The following is a 22,830-nucleotide window of genomic DNA, read 5'->3' as shown; positions in this document are numbered from 1 at the left end:
ATGAAGTTACGTGAGGAGTGGAGGAATTTGGAAGATAACAGAGCGGAGCAGTGGTCAAGGATGTGGTTGCATACGTGATCAAGACGAAGGAGGAGGTAATGGAGCGAGGGAGAGAAGTGTAAATGAAACAAATGCTTATGACTGTCACCAAGACGAAAATGCATTCACCTAGACTACCTGTGCTATGAATTCAATGAACAGCAATCCAAAACGTGAAGAGGAATGTGCATGAAGCTGTGATGAAGGTGTGTGGTGCAGGTGTGAATTACATGGAAGCATCTAACATAACCGTGACTGTGTTGCAACAATCATGAAGTAAAGAAATGCGTATTTTTGGTGGTTAGTTATGGACTGCACCCCAATCCCTAACAGAGATGGCAGTGGGCCTTTACAACCTTTTTGCTGGAGCTCCAATGATGTATAACTATCCTCCTATTGAACTTAAGCAACTGAAACAAATGCACCATAAACTAATCCTATCTAAGCTCATGAAAAAGACTAAGTTAACAAACTGTAAATTCGAATTGCATGTGAAAGTAAACAAACTCAAAGTGCTGGAACTAAATGCAAACACATTACAACACCGAGGAGATCTATTGCTCTCAGGTTGGGCCCTAACCTGAGAGCTATAGCTCCTTGAGAAAACTCAGAACTAGATCAAAATCTGCCTTCTTTATTCATAATCTGATGTCATGCCAAACTGGCTTACAAAAGGAACAAAAACACAGAGCTGTGCTCAAGAATTACAATAGTAATGCGAAAGTTTCAACAACCTATCAAAGGCTACGACCTCTATACTTATGCAAAAACGATCATCCAACAGGTGTCCTTGATTTTAGGAGCTCGGTTGTCCAACTGAAGTTTAAACTGCTGATCCTGTAGGACAGTCATAATTGTTGTTCCTGTAGAACAGTTATAACTGATGTTCCTGTAGAACAGCTGGCTGCTTCTAAGCTCGGTGGGGAGATGGATTGGAGCTCGGAGCTATGGTGGGAATCACGAGGAGGGTCCCAAGACTGTGGACATTCTCTCCTAAAAACCAGCAGTGCCACCTCATTGTCTCCTTGTCTCCTTTTCACGTGGTCTTTTCTCCCTTTTAATGCAAAAACCTGAAATCATAATGCATTAGTCACGTGGATAGAGTGCCTACCCTTCTTCCTACAAACAACATGAATAAACTAAGAAATGCATGCATAAGCAATAAAAGATGAATGGTTTGAGCAAGTAGAATAGGCCAAAATGAGCCCAAATTGTACCAAAATTGGGGCTCATCATCACCCCCCAGCTGAACCATTTGCTCATCCTTGAGCAACTCAGTCAAGATCCTCATCCTTCATGGCTTTCACTGCTCCCCTTACATCCCAAGCTTCTGTGGTGATGTCCTCTTTGTTGATATGAAACCCGGCTGTTTTGTCCACCTTTTCCCATTGTGCATTGTCATCTTTCTCTGTACTCCCTTCAGCCAATCCTAGCAGCAATGGGGGGCTGAGTTTAAGGCCAATCCAGCTGGCCTGAAGTCTTTGCATGGATTTCTTGTAAAGGTTCACTCTTGCCAATGCTTCCCTCATCCGGGTTGGGGTATGGTATTCCCGGATCTTCAAACTATGTGCCAAGGTATGCCACCTGCGTGCACATGCCTGGGCAGCAGTTTCTCCCAATAATCCTTCCATGTCTTCAAAGTGGGCTATTGCTTGGGCCTGCTGGTCCATAAATCTCAAGGAAGCTGTGGGATCATTAGACAACTGTTGGCGGGCTGAGATGAGGGCAACCGGATCCTCTGGTTCTGCTCGAATGTACAGTGGCTCACTCACTTCTCGGTTCATGACCGATTTTTCTTCAGTTGCTCTCTGATCCTCATGATTTAGCCATGAAGCGAAGGCCATCAACTGCATATCACCCAAGGCGATATTGGGATCCCAAGAGACTTCATTAGGCAAAACCAGATTGTGGAGGTAGAATTCTGCTAGTTTGGCTTTGTCTTCTGCCGAGCTAGTATTGCATAATTCGGCAAATTGCTGTGGGTTATGGATTTGCGCAATGCCTCTTTGTGCTAATGTGTTTATCTGGAACTGCAGCCACTGATCCTTTAAGTACAACCCATAAGATTTTGCAGGATGTCTGCACTGCAGGGCTTCCATGGCCCAACTGGCCATGCAGGCCAATTGTGTTTCCTTTTGTTTCAGCTACTCTTTCAGAGCTTGTATTTCAATTTGGTCCTGCTATCTTGTTTCCTGTAGAAGTGTTATTGGCTCCTCAAGATGGGTGGTCAGCTCTTGTTTTCCTTGCTACTCATTTGTGGTGTCTTTGGAGGATGTTCCTACCCCTGCCCTTAGCTCCTGTAGCTGCAATTTCAACTTCTAGTTTTGTTCCTGTAGAAGCACACGTTGACAATTAGCCACATGCTTAGCCAATGCAAATTCACTCCTGACCTCCTTAAGTTGTTCTTGCAGGGGACCTATGTCCGCCACACCCTTGGACTTGGCGATTTGCATCCATGTGTGGGAACGGACCCTCTCCTCTTCCAATGCAAAAAATAGAGGTACAGTAAATTTTTGCGGTATGATCTTTCCCGCCTCCAAGAAGGTGTAGTAGGAGTTCAGATTAGGTGAAGGGCTAGGTTCAGGGATATGTTCTCTTTCTTCCTCTCCAGGAGGTGCTAGCTCACCCTCCTTTGGTGATGAAGGTCCTTCCCCTTCTCTTTGTTCGGTTTCCTGTAGTCAAGCCAAAGTATCCTGTAGGACATTTTCGGCTTCCTGTAGCCGGGTTTTTTTCATCCAATAGATCTAACCTTTCTTGCCATGTGTTCTTCTTTGGACTTCCCTTTTCGTAGGTAACTGTAATCTTTGAGGGGGATGTTTCTTTGGGAGAAGCAGGGGTGTCTTCGATGACAATTGGGCTGCTGGATTACGTCTGTGGTTTCCCTTTTTTTATCCTAACACTTCTCCGGGTTTTGAAGTAGAGAGGAGGGTCCCTCTTCCTCTTTCCTCTTGGCTTAGGCGGCGTACTGAGGCTAGCTAATACAGCCGCTGCCTCCCTGGCCAGAACATCCACTTTCTGCTCCTTTGATTTTGATTTTGCATGGCTTCCTGTAGAAGCCTGTTTCTCCGTTTTCGGGCTTCCTGTAGAAGCCTGTTTCTGCGCTTTTGTGCTTCCTGTAGAAGCTGTTTTCGGGCTTCCTGTAGAAGCCTGCTTCTCCTTTCCTGTAGTGACAGGTGTCTTCACTTTCGCTCGCTTTGCTGCAGGGGTTTTATCTTTTTGTTTGCTTGTGAGTGCTGGAGAGGTAATTGGGCTGACATGGCCCGCCCCAACTTTGTCCCTTCTGCTCTTTGACCTTATTTCCCTCGCTGACAGGATGGGGGAGTCAGCTTTTTCTTCAACATCTTTTTCTTCGTGCTGCTTCTCCTGCATGGTAGTCGGGGTACTTAGGCTAGTTTCCTTCTTTTCTTCGGCCACTGCTTCTTGTTCTTCACTGCTAGACGACCCTGTTTCTTCCATCAACATTTTTATGTCTCCCTCTCGTGTTAAATTCCAGAAGGATTCCCATGAGAGGGGAACCTTTTGTGAGTTGAGCGCGTCTTCCACAAGAAGCTTGATCAGCCCATGGTGTGTGACTTGATCTGGTATGCCGTCCTTGAGCTTTGTAGCGCACTCCATCAAGGACTGTAGCAAAAAGTAAGGAATGCTCAGTCTCTGTTCCCATTTTTGTCCTTCGTGAATGCTTCTTCAGGTGGGAAGAACTCTTTCTTGGCTTGCTGGCTTAGCTTTCTTTCGTCCTTGTCCCATGGCAGACCCATAGGGAGTTCTGTGATCCGACTAATATGTTCTAGGGTGAGCTTGAGGCTCAGACCTCTGAAGTTCACTGTGGCCAGTGTCTGGGATTTAGGCTTCAGAGCCTGCAAGAATTCTTCGGCTACTTCATCATCGTAGCCCTGCAGCTTATCACAAAAAGTCATCCATTGTGCTCTGGTGAAGAGCTCTACCACTGCCGGGTTTCTCCTCAATTTATCTGAATCCGTGGGTTCTCGCCTGATAAATCCACCCGGCATGATGGCACAATTTTCTTAACCGGAGGTGGTGATGGTGGCAGAGAGTTTAGTTTCGGGGACAGAGTGTAGAACAATGCGCATAACCCACAAAATTTTCAACACAGTCTAATTACTCAACAATCCTGTAGAATGACAGTATAGGCACACAGACAGCAATTTCACCACTTTCTCTATACCCAGACAGTGACTGACAATCCTACCACCTTTAATGACCATTTGCATGAGAAGTCGAGGGTTACCTCGTTACTCGGCCACCTTTTTTACGTCAGCACCCGCGTTCCTGTAGAAGACTGCGTTCCTGTAGAACTGCGTTCCTGTAGAACTGTGTTCCTGTAGGAGCTGTTCCTGTAGGAGCAGTGTGCAAACTTCGGGGAGGACTGTAGTTGGCCAGCGGTCGAGATGTGCTTCACCGGCGTTCTGGTAGCCGAAAGCTCAGCCTATCAACGTGCAAAGGAAATCAGAAGAGCCACTCGAGTTTTGAAGTGGAGGTTGATGAATACATGCGCATAATCTAGCCAGTTAGATTTTGAATCGGCACAGCTCGTGGCGCGGGGGGTGAGCTGTCCCCACCGGACCGTTGGGCGACGTCACCCATCATTCGCCTGCATATTCACTCGCTGCCGCATTCATTCCCACAGATCTGCCGCCGCCCTTTTCGGTTAAACTCGTTTCTCGGTTAACGGGACTATCCTCACGTGCGTGCTGCGTATTTTCTTTGTCGTGGCTGCCACCCAATCATCCGACTATACCATAACTAGCCGACGTGGCCAGTCAACTGGCCATACGGCCGCTCAACCATTCATTTCTACGCCATGCAAACAAATCAAAGTAATACTCATGCGATTTGGTGGAAGGAAGGGTTGAGACACTTACCTGCGCGCGGCTGCACACGATTTTTCAGTTTTTGGACGACGGGGAGCGGATCTACCTGCTGCATGCGGCTTACACAGTCCCGGAGGCTCATGGTTACAAGATGCTGGCGATGGAGTGGATGCTCTGGTTGCCTGCGCCCGTGTGTTGATTGCAGATGGTGGTGCTGTGAATGGTATCCACTCATGCAGGTTTGACTGTTACAGGATTCCCGCAGGGTGCCTTGTAACAGTCTCGCCTCCTTGGGTGCATGCTGCACGACGATGGATAGAATCTTCTGATCACGCTCCCGGAGCTTCTGATGCTCGACATGGATGTGGTATGAGCTCTCGGTGCTTGTTTTTCTTTGACAAATGGCTTTACCACGAGAACTCATTGATATGGTTTGATGGTGCAGGGATCTTGGGTGCATGTCGACGAGGATGGTGGAGCAAGGTAACAGCGTCGTGCATGGGCCCAAAAGAGGCTTACATGCGTCCAAACCAACCCGTAGTCATCAGATCTGTTCATGAAATGCATTCTGGGCTGTTCTGAGCTTCTACAGGAAGTTTCCTGTAGAAATACAGAGCTTCCTGTAGACAAACAGCTCTTCCTGTAGAAATTTGCACCTTCCTGTAGAAATTTGCACCTTCCTGTAGAAAATCGCACCTTCCTGTAGAAAATCTGCGTCTTCCTGTAGGAGACTCAATCTATAATGAAACTGCACATACCTTGAAGAACATAAGCATTCTTGGAGGTGGTGCTGGTGAGGTGTTTTGGCTGCATGATAAGGACTTTTGGCCTTGAGTTGAGAGGCTTCCTCTCCTCCATAGAACACCTGCAATCTGCATGCAACTTTCACATAAGAAACTTGTTGATCTTGTATTTTTTTCTTTTTGTTTTTTTTTTTTTCTTTTTTTTTTTTGGAAGATAGCAGGGGCGCCTCAATGAGGTTTTCACCCTTACCACCTGCCTTAAGCGCCTCAGAGAGGTTTTCACTCAAGGATCTTTATCTCTTTTTTTCTTTTTCTTTTTTGAAAGATGGCAGGGGCGCCTCAATGAGGTTTTCACCCCTACCACCTGCCTTGGGCGCCTCAGAAAGGTTTTCACCCAAGGATCTTTATTATTTATTTATTATTATTATTTTTTTTTTTATTTTTTTTAGATTCTTCAGGGTGTGCCCAAAGCAGGGGCAGAACCCTTCTCTATGACCAATACTGCCTTCTCCATAGTTTTGATGAACTCTTGTCTAGAGGGAGGCTTCCTGTAGATCTTCAATCGATGCCCGTTGACAAGCATGGGGATGGCTTCCTCATCAATGGTCCGAATAAGAACAGATCCATTGTCATGACATTTTTCCACTGAATATGGCCCGAGCCATCTGGTTCTCAGCTTCCCCTTGAAGTCTTTGTATCTGGAATCATACAACAAAGCCCAATCTCCCGGCTGAAATTGCTTGTCATGGAGATGTTGGTCATGCCACACCTTTCTCTGAAGTTGGACCACTTCTGAGTGAAGGAGGGCCTACATGCGGTGCTCATCCAGTCCATTCAGCTGCAATAGCCTTTCTTGTTGTGCATGGCTGAGATCTAGATCCAGCTGAGCTGCCATCCTCAAAGTGTTGTATTCGAACTCAATGGACAACAAAGCCTTCTTCCCATAGACCAGCTCATAAGGTGTGAAGCCGGTGGTGGTCTTCCAAGTGGTGTTGTAAGCCCATGTGGCTTCAACCAAGTGATCTGCCCAGTCCTTTCTGCTGCTGCTCACCACCTTGGTCAAGATCCCTTCTAATGCTCTATTGGTGACTTCCACCTGCCCATTTGCTTGAGGATGATAGGGGGTGGAAGTCCTATGCTTGATCTTGTGATGAGCTAGTAGATCTTCAACCAAGTTGGATGTGAACTGGCTCCCTTGATCGGTCACCAGCTCTCTTGGGTAGCCAAACTTGTAGAAGATGTTCTCTCTTAAGAACCCGACCACCCTTTCTTCTGTTGCTGCTTTGATTGCTTTGGTCTCTGCCCACTTTGTCAAATAGTCAGTGCACACAATGATGTAAGACCTTTGCCTTGAAGGAGGGTTGATTGGGCCCACAAAGTCCATACCCCACTTCTCAAATGGCTCAAGAGTCACTTGAGGTTGGAGAGGCATCTCATCCCTTTGGGTCGGTTTCCCCATTCTTTGGCATTGGTCACACTGACTAACATATCTTCTGACATCTTGATGAAGTGTGGGCCAATAGTAGCCTGCCTGCAGGATCTTGAAGGCAGTTCTCTTTACTGCAAAATGTCCTCCACAAGGCCCATCATGACAGGTGAGGAGGAGGTCAAAGACTTCCTCCTCCCTTACACAACACCTTAAGATCTGATCGGGGCCAAGCTTGAACAGATTGCCCCCGATCCAGGTAAATGAGGCACTCTTTCTGATGATTCTGCTCTTCTCTTTTGAAGAGAGGTGCGGAGGGAACTGAGCTGAAACAAGGTAGTTTGCTATATCAGCAAACCATGGAGAGAGTACTGAGATAGAAAACAGATGCTCATCAGGCATCTGGTCATCCACCGTCCCATCTTCATCTGCAGACAAATCCAATCTAGATAAAAAATCAGCAACAACATTTTCTCTACCTGGTTTATCAACAATGGTTAAGTCAAACTACTGCAATAAAAGTAACCATCTAATAATACGAGCATTCACATCTGGTTTATTCATTAAATATCGGATTGCAGCATGGTCAGTATGTACAAATGTTTGATAGCCAGTGATGTAATGTCGGAACTTGTTCAGTGCATGGACCACAGCTAAGAATTCTTTCTCGGTTACAGTGTAATTCAGCTCAGCTTTGGACAAGTTTTTGCTAACGAAGTAAATGGCATATGGAAGTTTTTGCTCAACTTGTCCTAAGGCTGCACCTATGGCTTTGTTCGAGGCATCAGTGTGGATGTGGAAAGGTAGGGCCCAGTTTGGACCTCTCAGGATTGGTGCTGACACTAACTTGTCTTTTAATTCATTCAAACTCTTCTGACAATCATCAGTCCAATTAAACTCCACATCTTTTGCCAAAAGGCCAAACAATGGTGAGGCTAACTTGCTGAAGTCCTTAATGAATCTTCGGTAATATCCTGCTAATCCCAAGAAACTCCTAACATCCCTTACCTTCTGTGGAGGTGGAACCTTCTTGATTAGAGCAATTTTGTTAGGATCCACCTGTAACCCTTGGCGAGAGATGGTATGGCCTAGCACAGTCCCTTCAGTCATTAGGAATTCACATTTTTCAGGGCTAAGGGACAAGTTCATCTCGATGCACTTGGTTAGGACTTTTCCCAAATTGGACAATGCTTCCTGGAAGTTGGCCCCATAAGGAGTAAAGTCATCCATATAGATTTCTACTGCATCATGGACCAGCTCCGAGAAGATGCTCAAGACAGCTCTCTAGAAGGTAGCAGGAGCATTGCATAGCCCAAAGGGAAGGACACGGTAGGCAAAGGTACCCCAAGGACAGGTGAAGGTGGTCTTATCTTGGTCTTCCGGGCTGATTTGAATCTGATTGTACCCGCTAAACCCATCCAGGAAAGAGAAGAACTTCTTTCCTGCCAGTCCATCCAACACTTGATCTATGAAAGGTAGGGGGAAATGGTCTTTCTTGGTAGCTTTGTTCAGCTCTCGGTAATCCACACAGATTCTCCACTTCCCATTCTTCTTGGGAACCAACACTAGAGGGGACACCCATTCACTATCTGAGATGGGGTAGATGAATCCGGCATCCAACAGTTTTTGCAATTCTTCCTTGACAATGTCCTTAAGGGCTGGATTCATTCTCCTCTGGGGTTGCCTAACCGGTTTACAGTCCTCTTTGATGTATATATGATGGGTACAGACCGAGGGATGGACTCCTTTCATCTCCTTATAGCTCCAAGCAAAAGCATCTAGGTGGCTGGCCAACAGGCTACACAGCTCCTTTTCCTGAGAAGGAGATAGGGAGGAGCTGATTTTCAATGCTCTCTCAGGGCCGAACTCCACATTCTTAACTCTGGGAGTGACAGGGTTGGTTGTACAAAGATCCACTAAGGTGCCAGCTTGGGCATCCTCCACCAATTTTTCTAAGGGTAGTGCACTGGTAGGTGGGTTTTGGATCAAGTTCTCGATCAAGTCATCCTCGGTTGGAGGGTCTCTTCTAGTGGTATCTAGGGTACACAGAGGTGCTGAGTACACCTCGTCTTCTTCTCCTTCTTCTAGCCAAAGTGGTAAATCATGCTCTAAGGAGGGTTGGGCAGGAGGGTATAGGACTAGCTGCTTGGACATGGGACCATTTTTGATGGTCATGTTTCCTGCACGACAACTTATGTAAGCATCTGCAGTAGCTAACCAAGGCCTTCCCAAAATGAGAGGATATCCAGTAAGCTTTGCCTTTGGTTGCAGAACCAGGAAATCTGCAGGGTATTCCCAAGAGTCAACAGAGACCAAGACATCCTCCACAATCCCTTCGAGAGTCACGGTGGAGCGATCTGCTAATTGCAGTACTGTCGAGGTCTTCCTTAAGGAACCCTGAAGATTGAGTTTAAGCATAGTATCTCTGGTCATCACATTAATGGCAGCTCCCAGATCAATCAAGGTGTGAGGTATAATGGTGCCATTGATGTGGACATCTACTACAGGACTTCCAAGATCTAGGTACTTTGGGCACATGACTTGTCCTAGCATAAGGTCGGACAGTTGTCCTATGACATTGATAGTTGAGGCATCTTTCTTTCTCTTGCCTGGGTGTTTAAAGCACTTTTCCTTAACCAGTTTGTTGTATATGGGCACATCCTTGATGGCTTGGAGAAGTGGTATCTTCACACACAACTGCTTGAGCTCTCCCAGAAGCTCATCTTCTTCCGGGTTGGGTTGTGTGGTGGTTGCAAGTCTCTCAGGAAAGGGTGGAATAGGCTTTGGTTCACTCTCCTGATGGTCTTCCTCATCCTCTGGGGGAGGAGGTTGGCGATCTGGAAGAGTCTTTCCAGATCTAAGATTGATCTCCTGGATCTCCACAGCATAGGTAGGACATGATGTTTCCCCAGTGTATACCTGCTGAGCCTGTCTATTGTTGGGGTTCGGGTTCGGTTGAGCAGGCATTTGAGGTTGCCTTGGAGGAGCAGGAGGTAAAGGCTGAGGTTGAACTGGTGGTGGAGGCAAAATGGCAGGAGGAGTGTTGTATTGGGGCCTCCACCCCGACTGAGGTGCACTCCACTGAGGTTGTGACTGGGCGTGTGAATGATATGAATGAGAAGTAGGTTGAGTAGGGTACTGAGGTGGATAAGACCATGGAGGAGGCATGGACCAAGAAGGATGAGCAGGGGGACCCCAAGAAGGCATGGGAGTCGATTGGTTGGGGTTATAATAAGCTTGTGGTGCCCCTTGCATTCCCTGCTGATAAGGTCTAGATCCTTGTGGCCTCCTTTGGTTGATGAAGTAGAGAGGTTCAGTGGGGGCTTCGGTCCCTTGGTACATGGCTTTAAACCCAGGTAAGGTTGGACACTGATTTGTTGGATGGTCCTCCTCACAAACAAAACACACTTCAACCAAGTGCAATGGGCATTCATTCTTAGGGTGTCTTCTGGTGCACCTAGGGCAGAAGACAGCCAAGGCTCTCTCAGCTTCTTCCTTCTTCTGCTAGATCTTGAATGTGTCCAGCTGCATGGCAATGGTCTGTCTCACCTCACTCTTAAGATCTTCTAGTTGGTTTGTAAACTCATGTTTGGAGAAAGGGACACCAGTGGAGAGGAGATTTCCTCTACCTCATTTCCTAGCTACCCTGGAATGATTTCTAAACACAGTCTTGATGTCCTCATAAGGCAGTTGGTAAATGTCCCCCCCAGCTAACATGTGAAGGGTGTCTAAGAGATCTTCAGGGACTCCTCAGAGTAGAACCAACTTGAGGGATTCAAGGTCAAGTGTGCACCTGGCCCACTTATAGCTAAGTTGGAACCTCTCCTCATAATCCTCTAAGGACTCATCATTTCCCATGGTCATCCGAAAGATTTCTCCCTTGGTTTCCTTAGACCTACAGTAATCCCTATACTTGGTATTGAAGGCTTGCTGCATCTGAGCCCAAGTAGTGATACTATTCCCAGGTAATCCCATGAACCAGCGTAATGCTGCATCCTTAAGAGTTGAAGGGAAAAGCTTCAGCTTTTGCTCATCTTCGGTATAGTCATAAGTTCTACAAAGGACAGCAAACTCAAACAAGAAGGTATCAGGATCCTCAGTGGTCAGTCCATGGAAGTGAGGCAAGGCGGAGGGGCTAATGTTCTTCATTTTCATCTCTCCATTGGTCTCTCGGATGGGGAAAGCTCCTTCTATTCTCTCATCCTCTCTTCTATTATCAGCCATGGCTTCAGATGGAGTGGTTTCTAACTCTTCTTCTTCTATAGGGTCTTGGTATATCTCAGGTTGTTCGCCTATAGGTTCCTCTGGGTCACTGTCACCAAAGAAGAGAGAAGGGTGACTTAGTGATGTGGTGGGGGTGTTGGGTAGGAATTTGCCTGATTTATCTCGGTTCCTACGAGGCATGAAATGGAAAGGACTTTTCTTTTTTGATTGCTTTTGCTTTTTTTTCTTTGGTACCTGCAAAACTGAAACAGAGTGATCTACAACTAACTATATTGCTCAAATGAAATTGCAGAATTGGAAAGCTAATCTAGGAAAGCAAGAAATACTAATCTATGAAAGCAGGAAATGCTAATCTATGAAAGCAGGAAATGCTAATCTATGAAAGCAGGAAATGTCTATGCTACTTTTGCAGAATGAAAATGAAATAAACTACTGAGCAGAAGTAAGAGTACGAAAGTAGAAGAAAAGCAACAATTACTAATACTCTGACGCTTCCCCGGCAACGGCGCCAAAAAGATGGTGAGCTCCAGTATTGTAGCAATAATGCTACAACTCCTGGGGCTTCCTGTCTCTTAATTTTATCAACCCGGTAGTTCGTACAAACTTGGAAGCGACGGTGCTATATGCACAAGTACTAGCTCTTGTCGCAGCTGTCACTTGGTCAGCTGGCACAAGTCCGCTAGGGCTCAAGCCAACTTCTATAGGCTCTCAGAAGAAGCTTGCTAATTGATGGACGAAAGCTATTCTCAAAGGAAAGCTACTTTACTTGACAAAAATGGACTGAAAGCAAATCAAAGCATGTAAACCTAGGAAACCCTAATTTGACTAGTCTAACCTCTATAACGCAAAGAATGTGAATGAAACTTCTACCAATGCTGTCATTACCTCTAATAAGTGAAAATGCATGAATCTAAGCTGCTTGCATCTTAAAAGACATATTTTTGTATTTTTTCTTTAAGTGGATGGAATGGTTGTGATTTTGTGCTTATTAGGGTTTGGTTGTGCAGATGGGATGGAGAAGGAAGGGAAGCGTGGGAAAGGTTGGGGAGGCTAGGAGAGGTCCCCAGGGATCCTTAGCATCCGTCCACAGAGGTTCCTCATGTTCAGAAGCTCAGCAACCGAGTGAGTGGCCTCCTACAGGATGTCTGCAGGGGATCCTACAGGAAACTCAGAGGTTTCTACAGGAAGTCTACAAATTGCTACAGGATGACCTACCGTGGGTGTTTGAAGTGATGGAGGAGTGATGGAATGGTAGGGGGAGATATGTAAGGTAGGAATAAGGCTGGTGATGGCTCAGAAGTGGAGGGATAGGATGGGGAATGAGTGTAGGGAGTAGGTTGGAAGATAGAGGGCTATGTCAATGAAAGGGCTAAAGAATGAAGTTACGTGAGGAGTGGAGGAATTTGGAAGATAACAGAGTGGAGCAGTGGTCAAGGATGTGGTTGCATGCGTGATCAAGACGAAGGAGGAGGTAATGGAGCGAGGGAGAGCAGTGTAAATGAAACAAATGCTTATGACTGTCACCAAGACGAAAATGCATTCACCTAGACTACCTGTGCTATGAATTCAATGAACAACAATCCAAAATGCGAAGAGGAATGTGCATGAAGCTGTGATGAAGGTGTGTGGTGTAGGTGTGAATTACATGGAAGCATCTAACATAACCGTGACTGTGTTGCAGCAATCATGAAGTAAAGAAATGCGTATTTTTGGTGGTTGGTTATGGACTGCACCCCAATCCCTAACAGAGATGGCAGTGGGCCTTTACAACCTTTTTGCTGGAGCTCCAATGATGTATAACTATCCTCCTATTGAACTTAAGCAACTGAAACAAATGCACCATAAACTAATCCTATCTAAGCTCATGAAAAAGACTAAGTTAACAAACTGTAAATTCGAATTGCATGTGAAAGTAAACAAACTCAAAGTGCTGGAACTAAATGCAAACACATTACAACACCGAGGAGATCTATTGCTCTCAGGTTGGGCCCTAACCTGAGAGCTATAGCTCCTTGAGAAAACTCAGAACTAGATCAAAATCTGCCTTCTTTATTCATAATCTGATGTCATGCCAAACTGGCTTACAAAAGGAACAAAAACACAGAGCTGTGCTCAAGAATTACAATAGTAATGCGAAAGTTTCAACAACCTATCAAAGGCTACGGCCTCTATACTTATGCAAAAACGATCATCCAACAGGTGTCCTTGATTTTAGGAGCTTGGCTGTCCAACTGAAGTTTAAACTGCTGATCCTGTAGGACAGTCATAATTGCTGTTCCTGTAGAACAGTTATAACTGTTGTTCCTGTAGAACAGCTGGCTGCTTCTAAGCACGGTGGGGAGATGGATTGGAGCTCGGAGCTATGGTGGGAATCACGAGGAGGGTCCCAAGACTGTGGACATCCTCTCCTAAAAACCAGCAGTGCCACCTCATTGTCTCCTTGTCTCCTTTTCACGTGGTCTTTTCTCCCTTTTAATGCAAAAACCTGAAATCATAATGCATTAGTCACGTGGATAGAGTGCCTACCCTTCTTCCTACAAACAACATGAATAAACTAAGAAATGCATGCATAAGCAATAAAAGATGAATGGTTTGAGCAAGTAGAATAGGCCAAAATGAGCCCAAATTGTACCAAAATTGGGGCTCATCACCTTGATCAAAATTGGAATGGAATAGATTGGCCCATGGGTCCTTCTTAAGTTTCCCTAATAGTTCATCTACTAGGCCATTTATTGGCATGGTATCGGGAGGTTAGTTCTGCAAAAAGTTATCAATGAGATCATCCTTATCTAGTTGTTTTCTTCCTATAGTAGATTCTAATGTACAAACTCGGTACATGGATGATTTATAAAAAACTTCTTCTTCTTCTTCCTCTACCCAAAAATGTAAGTCATGCTCAAAAAAGGTTTAATTAATGGGGTACAATACAAGCTAATTTGTTAGGTGCCCATTTTTAATTTTCACGTCTCTGACCATACAACTAATGTAAGCATCAGGAGTGGTCAACTAGGGTCGTGAAATTAGAGGGTATCCATTTAAATCGGTTTGGAGTTAGATGACAAGGAATTCTGTGGGGTTCTCCCAAGAGTCAATGGAGACCCATTAGAGTAAATTTCAGCCAAGACGTGGGCTTCAAAGGAAAAGTAATAAAATAAAAGTTATGAATTTTGGAGGGAAAAGAACAAAACTACTTCTTCTTTTTTTGTTCTATTTTTGGCTTATTGTGTTATAGGTTTACTCAAATTCCAAGTGTATACACTCAATGGATGCGGAATTAAATTTCACATCCAATGCATACCCATTATACGTACTTTTGAGAACACCCAAATTGATAAAAATTGATGGTACATTAGAAAAAAATGTTGAACACACCTTTTTAATGTATCCTCAATTTTTATCAATGTAGGTCTCCTCAAAAGTATGCATAATGGGTACTTGTTGTATGTAGAATTTAATTCCACATCCAACGAGTGTATACGCTTCAAATTTGAGTAAACCTAGAAGGAGATAAGCCAAAAATACAATTAAAAAGTAGTTTTTTATTCTTTTATTTTCCATCCAAAATATTTACATGCACTTGTTTTTAAATTTAACGAAATTTGATTGTTTTACATATTATGTACATGAAAAATTCATGGGCACTTTTCGGCTGAAATTTCCTCGAATAATCAAATCCTCAATAGCTCTGTTAGGGGATAATGTGGATATGTCTGCAGGTTGCAGCCACATTGGAGCTCTATGGTGGTTTTTCTCAAGGATCCTTAGAGGTCGTGTTTCAACATAGTTTCCTTAGTCATGACATTGATTGCAGCCCCAAGGTCAATCGGTTCATTAGGGACTACAATATTGTTAATGTGAAAATCCACTAATGAGCTACCAAGATCCAAGTAATTTTGGGAGACAACCTTCCCAAGCATTAGTTTAGACAACTTCCCAACAACATTGATAATGAGGGCATCACTTTTTCTTCATTCAGGGCTCTTGAAATAATATTCCCTGATAAGCATTTTATAGATGGGAAAATATTTGATGGTGTGGAGAAGGGGTATTGATGCAGGTGCATTAGGATGAGCACATAAAAAGTGATAAGTTATTAAAGTCAGTCCAAGAGCCTAGCAATGTGATGGATTGGTCACATGTCAAGGCTAGAACATTTTAAAGTTTATTTTTGAAAAGTTTTTGATATTCAGTTAAGATTAGTTAGAAATATCTAGTTAAAAGAAATGATTTTATAGTTAGTAGGTAGTTAGGGAAAAATAAAATTGGTTCACATCCATGAATTCATTTCTTGGACAGTCGATTTTGAGTTTTTTGGGAAGGGGAGAGGAGGAACATTTTTGGGTGCTATAAATTTTGGTGTGAGATTGAAGTTAATTGAACAACATTTCTTAGACTAGTGGTTTTTTGGCAACAAATTGAATCTATAAGTGTGTGTGAGACAGTTATTTTGTTATGTGTTTGTGAAGTTTATGAACCATAATATTAATATTAGGAGATTGAAATTGATTTGGTCTTTAAATTGCTCTGTTGAATGAGGAATTATTGCACTTTGTTTTCTATGTTATTTACATTTAAATGAGACATGGAGAATCATATTCATTTAATATTTTAATCCAATACTTTTGCATCCAAGATTGTGTATTGGCAAGAATCATTTTACATTTCAGATCCGAGAATACAGAGCACTCTGTATCCAACAAACGTAAGAAAGAAAATTCATAAAAGAAAATTATCACCAATTTTGCGGGTCAATTTCTGATCAAAGGAAGACGAATTTCAAAATTATGGCATATGGGTTTTGTTCAGAGTGGGGTCTACCTAATAACGCACGAGCAATATCCCAAAAACTTCCTTCGTTTGGGAGTTACATAGGGATCTTTAAACTGTGTTTTACAAACTGCGTGATTAAAAAAACCAATGTGTTCTTCCTGTACCAACACCATAGTTTGTTGTGAGAATCTGTAACAACACTGTACTTTGTTGTGAGAGTCCTGTAATAGCACCATAGTTGGTTGTGAGAGTTTGTAACAAAATTGTAGTTTGTTGTGAGAACCTGTAACAACACTGTAGTTTGCTGTGAGAGTCTATATCAACATTGTAGTTTGATGAGAGGGTCTATAACAGCACTGTAGTTTGTTGTGAGAGAAAATATTTGTTGTTCGTCCTATAACAGTCTTGTGGTTTGCTGAGATAAAAATCATCAATTTTTGGTATCATAGCGATTACTCTTCCTGAGTAAAAATGGATGTAGGAAGAAGAGGTTGGGGCAAACTTGCAAGGGGAGCAGTAGATGAAGGACTGCGAGAGGAAATTTGAAATCTATCAGCTCGCTTGGTAGCAATGGAAGCCATAAGGCGTAGGGATCTTAAAGGTGGAGATTATAGTGAGGGTGAAACAATGGCAACGACAGATGGGTCAGAAGATGAGGCACCGGAAATCAAACTATTCAATTTAGTTTTGATGGCTAGAAGCAAACCAAGACCAAAAATTTCTAATTACGATGGTAGTTTTTCCACAGAAGCCTTGTTAGAACAGATAAGCGAGTTGGACAAATATTTCGAATATGAGGAAGTTATTGAGGATAGTAAATTCATGGTTTCTGTTACCAAGTTGAAGGGACATGCAACACTGTGGTGGGACAGTGTGCAGGCAGAAAGAAGGAGATTGAACAAACATTAGATTAAAAAATGGGATAGGATGATTGCTAAGATGAAAAGCAAATATCTGCAGACAGATTACTAGATTTCCCATTACAGGAAGATACAGAATCTGGGACAGAAAGGGATGATTGTCAGAGAATACACAAAAGAATTTTATAAATTGAATTTGAGGGATGGGTATGTCGAAGATACCCCTGAGAAAAAATCAATGTATGTGAATGGTCTACAGATGGAAATCCTTAGACGAGATCACCATTCCTTCCCCTAAGACTATAGAGAAGGCATATCAGTGTGCTTTGAAGGTGGAAGAAAAGATTATCAGGAAGCAGAATGCCAGAAGAGTACATCGTTCCGGCAGAGGAAAGGGACAATCCTTTGCCAGAGGTAAAAATGCCAGCAGTAATGAAGGAGGCAATAGTTCAAAGACCTTGGGTTAGACAGAGGGAGAAGGTAGCACCAGAGGTGGAAGGCCATACCAACATGGACAAGGTAATGGCAGGGGTAGAGGAAATTCCTACTAGTGCTACAAGTGTCACAAATGGGGCAATCGGTCTTTTGAATGTCTTAAAGGTGAGCAGGCTGGGAAGCGGGAAGCTTATGTTGCTGAAGCTGATACGGCAGAGGCACCACCATAGGAGGTGGAGAACATTATTAAGACAAGTGAAACCTTGGTGTTGAACAATGTTTTGTTGAAAACAACTAAGGAAGTGACTGACAAGACGCAACAGAAAGCATTGTTCCGGACTGTGTGCAAGTCACATGGAAAATGTTACAAGCTAATTATAGATAGCAGAAGTACTGATAACCTGGTAGCCACTAAAATGGTGGAGAAATTTGGCTTGAAGAAGATAAAAGACCCGACTGCATACAAGGTGTCTTGGCTGAAAAAAGGACACCAACTGTTGGTTGATGAGCAGTGTGAGGTGGAGTTTCACATTGGAAAATACAAGGACAAGGTGACTTGTGATATTCTACGTATGGACGTGTGCCACATTCTATTGGGAAGACCATGGCAGTATGATAGAAAGGTCATCCATGATGGGGAAAAGAATTGTTATAAGTTTGTTAAGGATGGGATAAAGCACATGCTTATTCCCATCAAGGAGGAAAATGCTACAGAGACCAATGAGCCTAAAACATTGTTGATAGGGAAAAAGGAGTTTCTGCGACACATTAAGGAAAATGAGATAAACTATGCAGTTGTACAAAAATTCTAGAGTAGTATTGTTGCATACCAAGATCACTGATTTTCCTATGGAGATACAAGACATGTTGCAGGAATTTAGCGATATTGTAGTAGATGATCTACCAGACGAATTTCCACTGAAGCGGAGCATTAGTCACCACATTGATTTCATTCTGGGAGCTAGTTTTCCAAACAAGGCTGCTTACCGAATGAGTCCAAAGGACAATGAGGAGATCAGAAAACAAGTATAGGAGTTGCTAGACAAAGGACTGATTCGAGAGAGTTTGAGTCCTTGTGTTGTTCTGACCATTTTAGCTCCCAAGAAAGGAGGTGAATGGTGGATGTGCACTGATTCTAGGGCGATAAATAAGATCACCATCAGATATAGGTTCCCTTTACCTCGGATGGACGATATGATGGATTGTCTTAGTGGAGTGACATACTTTTCAAAGATAGATCTAAAAAGCGTTTATCACCAGATCAGGATTCGAGAAGGTGATGAGTGGAAGGCGACTTTCATGACAAATGAAGGCCTGTACGAGTGGCTAGTGATGCCATTTGGCCTGAGCAATTCTCCTAACATGTTCATGAATTTGATGAACGAAGTATTAAAGGAATTTATTGGAAAATTCATGATCGTATATCTGGATGATATACTCATTTTTAGCAAGACTAAGGAAGAATATTTTCGGCATGTCACGTATGTGCTAGAAAAATTGCAGCAAGTGAAACTGCTAATAAATTTGAAAAAATGTTCATTTTTCAGGAAAGAATTGATTTATTTAGGTTTTTTAATTTCTGACAATCAGTTGAAGATGGACCCAGAAAAGATTGCAGCCATAGTTGGTTGGCCATCTCCCAAAAATTTGTTTGAGGTATGAATTTTAAATGGACTGACTGGTTTTTACTGGAAGTTTATTAGGAATTTTAGTGGTATTTGTGCACATATGGTAGACACCATTAAAAACGTAAATCAACCTTTTCATTGGACAGAATCGGCTGAAAGGATTTTTCAGCTTTTGAAGAAGAAGATCACTGAAATACCATTCCTAAGACTACCAGATTTCAACGAACGTTTTCAAGTTCGTTTTGATGCCAGTGGAATAACCATTGGTGCAGTTCTGAGCCAAGAAGATAAGCCAGTAGCATACTTCAGCACGAAATTAAATGAGATCAGGTAGAAGTATACATGTTATGACAAGGAGTTTTATGCATTCGTCCAAGCATTGAAACATTGGAGACATTATCTATTGGCTAAGTAATTTGTCTTGTTTTCAGACAATTCTTCTCTGCAGTACATTATGCAGCAGCACAAGCTGAATCATAAGCATACGAAATGAGTGGAGTACTTACATAGCTTCACCTTTGTTCTAAAGTACATCAGCGGTCAAGCCAACAAGCTGGCATATGCGTTAAGTAGGAGAAGCTTAATACTACAAGAAAGTGCAATACAGGTGCTGGTATTCGAGTATCTTAAGGACTTGTATGGGGTAGATGTAGATTTTAAGGAAGCTTATGAAGCTTTCCAAAATCCACTGTTGAGAGACAATCGCCCATGGTTGGACTATAATATACAAGAAGGGTTTTTGTTCAAAAGAGGAGAGTTGTGCCTTCCTTATTGTTCCATGAGGGAGAACTTTATCCAGGAAAAACACAGTGGAGGATTGGTCGGGCACTTTGGAGTAGATAAGACTTTGGATCAGCTGAGCCACTTCAATTATTAGCTGAGAATGAGAGGATATGTACAAAGATTTATAACCAGATGTAGGGTCTATCAACATGCAAAGGGACACATCGAGAATGCAAGGTTGTATACACCCTTACCCATTCCAAACAAACCTTGGCATTCAGTAAGTTTTGACTTTGTCTTAGTTTTTCCAAAGACACATAGGGGTTACGATTCCATCATGGTGGTGGTGAATCATTTCACCAAGATGGTGCATTTCATTCTGTACAGAAAGAGAAGCGATGCCACACATGTACCACACTAGTTGTTTTAGGAGATAATCAGATTACATGGCTTGACAAAGTGCATCATCTCGAACAGAGATGTGAAGTTCAGAGGCCATTTCTAGCGGACATTGTTGAAGAAATTAGACACCAAATTAAACTTCAGATTGACCTACCATCCACATTCAGATGGACAAACTAGAGTTGTGAATAGGAGTCTGGGAAATCTGCTAAGGAGTCTGGTTAGTGAAAATTCCAGGCAATGGGATCGTGTGCTTGCGTAGGTGGAATTTACCTATAATGTCTCACCCAACCAAAGAACAGGCAAGTGCCCTTTCCAAACCTTATATTGAATGAATACATGTGGAATCATTGAGTTGCGGGATTTGGGTAAGTTGGAGTGCAAGAGTGCTGATGGGGAAGACTTCGACATGAGCAGGTTAAGCAGAAGCTACAAAAAAGCAACCAAAGGTATAAACAGAGAGAATATTTGAGAACAAGGGAGGTACAGTTTGAAGTACGAGACCTGGTCTTAGCACATTTACACAAGGAGAGGTTTCCAAAAGGAGAGTATAACAAATTAAAGATGAAAAACATTGGGCCTTGTAGAATACTTCGTAAGTTTTCTACAAACTCTTACGAGTTGCAGTCACCTCTGGGTGTAGGAATCTCACCCATTTTTAATGTGGTAAATCTATACCCATATTTTGTTGTTGATGTGGAAGGTGATTCGGGGAGTGAAATACATAATATTCAAGATAAGGAGGAACCATCGGTTAAGCAGATGCCTATGGCATAGCCACTGGAAATAGAACAAGTTTTGGACACTCGAGTAACCAAGAAGACGAGAAGGAAAGAATATTTGGAATATCTTGTGAACTGGAAAGACCATTTGATGGAGGATTCTACATGGATGGATGAAGCATCACTACAAAAAGAAGGTCATTCTCTAGAAGATCTTATGAGCAGGAGCTCATAAAATTTTCTTTCTTGGGGAGTCTGATGTAGGTGCATTAGTCTGAGCACATAAAAAGTGATAAGTTATTAAAGTCAATCCAAGAGCCTAGAAATATGATGCATTGGTTACATGTCAAGGCTAGAACATTTTAAAGTTTATTTTTGAAAAGTTTTTGATACTCGGTTAAGATTAGTTAGGAATATCTTGTTAAAAGAAATGATTTTATAGTTAGTAGGTAGTTAGGGCAAAAGAAAATTGGTTGACATCCATGAATTCATTTCGTGGATAGTGGATTTTGAGTTTTTTGGGAAGGGAGAGGAGGAACATTTTTGGTTGTTGTAAATTTTGGTGTGAGATTGACATTAATTGAACAACATTTCTTAGACCAATGGCTATTGTAGCAAAAATTTGAATCTATAAGTCTGTGTGAGACAATTATTTTCTTATGTGTTTGTGAGGTTTATGAACCATAATATTAATATCATGAGATTGAAATTGATTTGGTCTTTAAATTGTTGTGTTGAATGAGGAATTCTTGCATTGTTTTTTCTCTGTTATTTACATTTAAATGAGAGCCGGAGAATCATATCCAGTTAATATTTTAATCCAGTAACTTTTCATCCAAGATTGTGTATTGGAAAGAATCATTTTACATTTCAGATCTGAGAATACAAAGCACTATGTATCCAACAAATAGAAGAAAGAAAATTCGTAAAGGAAAACCATCACCAATTTTGCGGGTCGATTTCTGATCAAAGGAAGACGAATTTTGAAATTTTGGCATCTAGGTTTTGTTCAGAGCGAGGTGTATTTGGTAACTCACGAGTGATTTCCCAAAAATATCCTTCGTTTGGGAGTTATAAAGGGATCTTTAAATTGTGTTTTTACACACTGCGTGATTAAAAAAACAATATGTTCTTCCTGTAACAACATCGTAGTTTGTTGTGAAAGTTTGTAATAGCACTGTAGTTTGCTGTAAGAGTCCTGTAACAACACCGTAGTTGCCTGTGAGAGTCTGTAAAAAAATTTTAGTTTGTTGTGAGAGCCTGTAACAACACTGTAGTTTGCTGTGAGAGTCTCTAACAGCATTGTAGTTTTCTGAGAGCGTCTATAACAACACTGTAGTTTGCTGTGAGACAAAATATTTGTTGTTCATCCTATAACAGTCTTGTGTTTTGCTGAGATAACAACCATCAAGTACTGTAACACATAGGTTCTTCAATTCTCCGAGAAGTTCAACCTCTTCTAGGATGTGTTGTTTAGGTTTGACTAACCTCTCCGAATAGGGAGGTGCAATGGCTTTAGGGGCACTATATTCCTTCTCTTCTTCAATATCTTCAGGTAGAGAAGGTGGGTGATCATCTGGAAGAACCTTCCCAAACATAAGGTTGATCTCGTCGATTTTTGTAGCATAAGAAGGATAGGGTGTTCCCCACTATAGACCTACTAGGTCTACTTGTTGTTGGGGTTCATATTGGGTTGAGCAAGCATCTAAGGTTTCTTGGGTGGATTATTCTGGGGTTGTTGTGGTTGAAGTGGAGGAGGAGGCAGAGTTGGGCTCCCTAATGCCTCCATACTTGTGAAGGATTTCCCCCTTAAGGAGGTTGAGGTTGATATGGTTGGATTCATGGATTGATAGACTAAGGAGAATAGGACCAAAGAGAGGGCATGGAATAAGGTGAGTGAGTTAGAGGATACCAATATTGAAAGGGTCAAATATAGTTTGGATTGAAAGGAGCATAGTGTGCATGTTGCATGCCTCGTTGATATGGTCGAGGGCCTTGTGACCTCCTTTAGTTGATGAACCAAAGTTTC

The sequence above is a fragment of the Pinus tabuliformis genome, chromosome X (assembly GCF_031772625.1).
Source record: "Pinus tabuliformis cultivar Carrire ecotype Pingquan chromosome X, CPIR1, whole genome shotgun sequence".
NCBI classification, from domain to species: domain Eukaryota; kingdom Viridiplantae; phylum Streptophyta; class Pinopsida; order Pinales; family Pinaceae; genus Pinus; species Pinus tabuliformis.
This window is presented reverse-complemented; position numbering follows the sequence as displayed.